Below are 7,086 nucleotides of genomic sequence, written 5' to 3' on the forward strand. Positions count from 1 at the left end.
TCGAGTGGTGGACCGTCATGGCCACCGTTCTACTCACCAGTTGAAGCACCCCACCCTCTTCGTTTACTTTCACTATTGCGTCGACTGCCGCCCCTAGCGCTACTATCGCCGCCATTCAATTGTCTGGTCGTGTCAGACGCTCTCCGACCGTTCCACGCCACCAGGTGGGTGGTCCCGCTTATATTAGCATATGTAGGCTTGAATGCTGCTGTTTCCGGTCGTGTATGTCGAGAATGTGTGTTCTGTTTGGTCGGAAAATCGAAGAAGTCCACCACCACCGTGAGGTGGTGGCTGCCGCCATGCACCACCGCCGGCCACCACAAGGGTGGTTGTGTGTGTGAGAGAGTTTACCTTGCTGTGTGTGTGTTTATCTATTTGTGTGTGTGTTTATTTTGAGGTATTGCGTTGTAAAATTGTAATCGGTGATGGAATAATCAAATAAAAATCATAACCACCACTGTGAGGTGGTGGCTACCGCCTCCTGCCACCACCAGCCGCCGTGTTGGGTGGCGGTGTGCTTTTGCTTGTGATTAGTTGCTTTTAGATACTTAGACAAAAATGGACTAGAACCATAACCAGCACCGTGAGGTGGTGGCCGCTGCTGTGAGCCGCCGTTGACCACCACTACCCGAGGTGGTAGTGGGCGGTGCCTGACTAATGAAACCCTAGTGGGCCTAATGAAACCCTAATGAATCTAAAGACTTAACTTTTGGGCCTATTGGGTTGTGATTGGGTTAGAAACCCTAATTAGGGTTCAGAAAACCCTAATTTTGGATATATGGGTTATGGATTGTCGGGACCCGCATTTTCGATGACCGGATTGGAATTATGTATTAAGCCCGGCCACACTATATGATTGACCTAGTAGATTGATGGACTTAATGGATTAAGTCCTTAATGGGTTAAGTGAGAAACACTTAACCCTAATCGTCATTTTATGTGAAAACCCTAATTTCACTTGGGCTTTGAGTTGGGCCTTTCTATCGGGCTTTGGTGATTGGAATATTAATGGACCATCCAAAATTAATCATATGGACTAAGAATATATGGATGGGCTTTAGGGTAAGGCCCATGTGAGGGTTTGGGCCCAATTTGGAAACTTGGGCCATAGATAGGCCATAACTGGGCCTTAAGGATCATGAGAGGTTGGACCATTGGAAATGCCAAATGTACGGACTAGAATAAATGGTTGGGCCTTAGGGTAAGACCATGTAAAGGTTTGGGCCTAATTTGGAAAATTGGGCCATATGTTGGGCCTTGATTCATAGTTTGACTTTTGGGCCTTTGGATTGGGCCTTGAGTTTTGAATCAAGCTAAGATGGGGGTAAAGTAGCCTTTTACCCCAAACATGGACTTATGGATATATGTTGGAACACAATTACTGATTGGGTGTTATTTTGATGTTGACAGTTCGGGAATCTGTCATCCAGTAGCTAGGGTTTTGTCTGCGGGACTTCAGCAGTGTGGGGTGAGTTACCTTCCAGTAGAGGTGGGTCTAAGGAACCAATGCCGTCCCACCAGTAGGTGATTATGTATGAGATGATTGTCTTTGTGATAATTGTCTGGTTTGCCACTATCTGATATGCTTTATGTGCTAGGATGCTCTGTTATATGTGTTAGTAGTAGTAGGGGTGAAATAGTCCTCGGATACCGGTTGAAAGATACCGAAAGGGTAGTCAATACCCATGGATGCCTAGCAATATGTTTATGTTATGTTATTATGTGGTAGTGTCAGGGGTGAAATAGTCCCCATAGCCGGTTAAGATAAACCGGAGGGTAGGTCGAGCACCCCAGAATTGCTTGACATGGGTAGGTCGGGCACCCCAGAATTGCATGGCAGGGTAGGTCGAGCACCCCAGAATTGCCTGGAAGGGTAGCTCGAGCACCCCAGAATTACTTGACATTGGTAGGTCAGGCACCCCAGAATTGCCTGGCAGTATGTTATTTGTATGGTATGTGTGATGGGGGAACTCACTAAGCTTCATGCTTACAGTTTTCAGTTTTGGTTTCAGGTACTTCGTTTTCAAAGGAAACGAGCCAGCTCGATCGCAGCACATCACACTATGTTTTCCGCATATGAGATCTTTGGGATTACACTATGATATTGTTTTATGTTAACATGTTTTGATTATTGACACTTTGGTTTTGACATGGGATGTTATTATGGATGTTTCTATACTAATTGGTTTTATAATAACTTAAATAAAAAATGAAATTTTTGGTCTTGAATTTTAGGATGTTACAAGTTGGTATTAGAGCCTTGGTTTGATGGATTAGGGCGCACTCTCGGGTGTGTCTGGACTCAAACTAAGGACTTGGTATGAAAATTTTCAAAAGAAAAATCATTTTGTAATAAGAATTTTGAAAAGAATTTGAAAAGAGAAATGAACTTTGAAAAGAACAAGGTGTGTGATGCGTGTAATCAGCCGAGCTGAAGTAAGTTTTCCCCAAGATACCCATACATGTGATGTTATGATATGATATGATTATGAGAACTGCATGCTAGATTAGGGCGAAGGATCTTGGAAGATGCCTTACATGCCTGTTGTATGTGCTTGTAGACCTGCACGGCGGAGGGCGTCATGTTTAGTATCACAAGACATGCATCATAGTAAACAAGTAATAAACAACCATTTCATTAGAAAGAAAGTGTTTACAAAGTATGCGATTCACATAATATAGAATACATAGAGAATAACAAAAAGACATGAAGCTATACTGCTCCACCTTCTGAATCCCAGTGTGCGTACCTGTCTACTGGTCTCCTGAGAATACAAGTTATTTTGAAAGCGTAGATCAGCATTTAAGTTGGTGAGTTCATAAGATTTAGGTGATGTAAGTGAGTAGTAAGAAAGTTGTAGAAAGTTATAGTAAGTTGTAGTAAGTTCTATTTAGAAAAGTTTGCATGTTCCTCCAGAAAATCCTATATTTCCTGCTTTAGTGAAAGATAAGTAAAAATGACTCAACAGTCCTTTCTATGAGTATTAAATGGATACAAATTATATAAAACTCAGAGTAAACAAACAATCGGTTGTGTGTATCTGCCCTAAGCCCACAACCAAACAAGGAACATGAAATGAGGCGGAAGGCACACATCCCATTATTTGTTAGATCATTGTTGTATATAACCCTGGCGTATTCACTTGGTACTCACGGAGTTAACTGTAATAGTTCCTTTAGTTTGATGAAAAGATTCTTTAAGAAAACCCTTATTTCTTATAATAAAATGGTAACCATAGTAGTTCCTTCTATAATCACTTAGTTTATACTAGCTATAGATAATCTAATATCGAACATATAGTTAATTGTGTGAATCTACCCTAAGCCCACAACCAAACAAGGAACAGGGAATGAGGCGGAAAGCACACATCTAACCACCTATCGGATATTAATTATATATAACCCTGGTGTATAAACTAAGGTATTATAGAATTAGCCACCTAAGGTCCTTTAAGTTATACTGGTTTAATAAAATGGATTAAACCCTTTACTGGTAAGTTTCTAGTTTTTTATATCAAAGTTCTTTACTTGAAAAGTATAATTTGTACTAGAAACCGGTGCATTGAATTAGTGTCCTATGACGTGGCCCTTACCTGGTACCCCTTATGATTACTTGGTGTATACGGAAACATATATATATCTAAGATCGGATAGATAGTAGGCTGGGTGTATCTCCTCTAAGCGCACAACCAAACAAGGAACAAGAAATGAAGCGGAAAGCACATATTCTACTACCTATCAGATCCGATTAATATATATCACTGAATGCATACACTAAGGAGTCATAAAGTTAGCATTATAGGCCCCCTTCTACTGAATGTACTTGACTCGACTGTTCTGTGTGTCAGTTGTAAAATGTAAGTTTTTCCCTAGTTTATAACTATTTTGACTCGAAAATAGTTTGTATTAACTTTCAAGTGGAACTGTCACAAAATGATAGTATTTGGAAAAATACAAGTACACAGTTGTCTTTTAAATTGACATCCTGACGTACTGATTACCTTAAAACATGTTTGTTTTATTAAGGTCATAATGAGAAAGCTAGTACCCATACTATACGCTCTCCCTGTAAGAGATTCTGGGAACCAAACACGACTTCCGCAAACCAGTTGCTAGGCCGTGTAAATTCACATTAAAGTTATTTGATCTGGTATACCCAATATAACTATCACTAATTTCCTAGAACATTGATTTAGTGATTCATTGGTATTATTGGATCCTGTAGTTTTCCCATGCTGCAACACCTTATTAAGTTCATTCTGTTATAGTATCTTAGTATGTTCTCGTTATAGTATCTTAGTATCTTCTCTTGTTATAGTATCTTAGTATTCTCTAGTATCTAGCATCTTAGTATCTTCTAGTTATAGTATGAACTGAACCCCTAAACTATACCCGTTATATTTTACTAGTAATTTACTCGAACTGTTGTTGAAAAGAGTCATTTTTCTACTAAGTTATGATTGTACTTCAAAAACGGAGTTTTGTTAAACTATAAAGTAACATAACTTTAAAAGAGTTTTTGAAATGTTTTGACTACTTATAAATGACATAAGCAATCCTTTGAAAATGTTTATAACAAACAATTACACAATTATCGTTGTGTTCAACTTGTATTCCCCCCCCTTAAAAGCATTTAAAACAATTTAAAAGATTGATTACGGGGTATGAACTCACCTTATGTGGGTGATTCAAACGAATATGCGTGTAAGGATGAGAAGTTTCACGAATGAAGTCCCGAGACTTAACGAGTCCTAAATCACATATAATGGCATATATTGACATAAATATAGTGTTTAGAAGCAACCAAATGCAAGGAAACACCTTACGGGACTAGGAAACACTTTAACCAAGTGTTGGAATCAGATGTGATTCATCTAAAGGGAGTGTACGGCCACTTTGAGGAGTGTGCGGCCATGGGTGTGCGGCCAGGGAGTGTGTGGGCGCACACTCATGGTAATGAGTGCATAAAAGTCTATTCTAATGATAGGGAAGCTTGTAGGACTAATGCTCATCAAGTGTTGACGCTAGAACGGCACTTTGGAGGCCCTTAAGCACTAAACAAAAGAGGTGTACGGACACATGGAGTGTGTGCGGCCGCACACTCCTTGATGAACATGGTTTGGACGTTTTCTAAGGCTCATATCTAGTAAGTAATCAGTTTAGGGAATGGTACTCACAATATGGAAGCCTTTAGGGGTGTGTTGAGGGTGTTTGAGGGGTGTACGTCCACACCTGTGTGTACGGATGCACACACCATATGTTCTTGAGTTCTGGGCAATTTCAAAGACTAAATCAAGTGTTCTAAACAAGATTCAAGCATTGGGAAAGAGTACTTACGATCCGGACGCTTGAGAAGGCTCAAAATCACCAAGAACAAGTGTATGTTCTTGGTGAGATTTGAAGATCTAGCCAAAACATGATTTCAAATGGATGAAATCAAAGGATGTTACTAGCTTATGAAGATTAACAACAAATATAAGGAAGAATACTTACAAACTCATAGATCTCGGCTGCAAATCAGATGATAGTTGAGAGAGAAATCGTGTTCTAGGCTTGGGAAGGTGAAAATGGATGAAAGGAGGCTGAGTTCTAAACTTAACATGTGAGTGTGCTGCCAGGTGAGGGGTGTGCGGCCGTACACTCCTTGTGTTGGAGTGTAAGGCCCGGTTTTGATGCTAGAAGTGTACGCGATCCATTCCTATGCTCAATGCTTGAATGTACTAACCATTGGGCCTTTAAACTGACTCTAAACGAGGCTAAATGATAGCAGGAATGAGTCTGACACTCAGTTGAGTTGACTGGCTGAGCTTTACAAGGCAAGGATTTACGGGTTGTCACATCATCCCCCTGTTAGATGGAATTTCATCCCGAAAGTAGCTTTCTTAGAAGTACTACTGGGGTTGCGCTCCTCTTGTTGGTAGAATACCCACTCGTAGACCTGGCAACTTTGCCCTACTGTTCATGATAGGATTCATACTCGTTCCATCTATCATTACCTCATGTATACAAGTCGTATATAATTAGGATTAGTAAGACGATCGGATGTGCGACTCTGCCCCAGGTCCACAACCAAACAAGGAACAAGAGATAGGGCGGAAACACACATACTAGATATTCGTAATCATAATCATATACCACCCTCGCGTATACGCTAAATAGTGATAGGTGGGCTGTATTCCTCCTTATCCTCTGTGCTCGACCTTGGTCTGCTGGACGAGTGATATTTCGGAAATGTTTGTGGAACATACGACGGCAAGGTTTCGGAAGACAAAGTGCTCTTCGCATGAGTACTTCGGGGTTTAGAATACGAAGACAAAACTGAGGTTGAGGTCGGACTGTCAGACGAAGGTTTCGTGAACTAGACGGTCGAGGCGATAAAAACATATGAACTTAGTATGGTGTAGACCACGCCAACTCAAGACAAACGATAGCAACAGACTCTTTAGTGAACAAAGTTTTCGCCGATTTGAAAGAAACGTTTATACGATGAGGTACTCCTAGTGTGTTCGAAATGTACCCTTTGTAAATGTTCTAGTGTTTTCTATTTTCCTCTTGTTGATAACACTTATACGTATCGTACCGCGATGTGCGCGTACATACCGCGAAAGTGCTTTGATAACTAGTATGGATACTTTAACTACGATCCTCCTTGGTACCACTACGATCGCCTGGAATATACAATTTATGAATAATTAAGATGAATTGGACGGTCGACTGAGTAACTCTGCCTCAAATCCACAACCAAACAAGGAAAAAGGAATTAAGGCGGAATTACTCACTCTAAGTCTGTAAAATCTTAGCTATGCACAACCCTTAATGTACATACTTTGTCATCATAGCTTCTCAGAACGGATCTCTTAGTTCTCTTGAATATTGTGACCTATTTCAATATGTGAGTTATTATAATTAGTTTTAAGTGTTGTTCCCCAAGTTTTAATCTTATATAAATATAAATTAAAGTTTTAAAGTAATTACTATTTCGAAAGCGTACCGCTGCTCGTTGACGACTCTGGGGTTGATTCTCCTGCGGTGATCATCAGAATCCGTCCATCCGCTCCTGAGTTCTTTGTTATCGGGCAGTCCCTT

The sequence above is a fragment of the Lactuca virosa genome, chromosome 4 (assembly GCF_052849685.1).
Source record: "Lactuca virosa cultivar CGN04683 chromosome 4, Lactuca_virosa_CGN04683_v6, whole genome shotgun sequence".
NCBI lineage: Eukaryota > Viridiplantae > Streptophyta > Magnoliopsida > Asterales > Asteraceae > Lactuca > Lactuca virosa.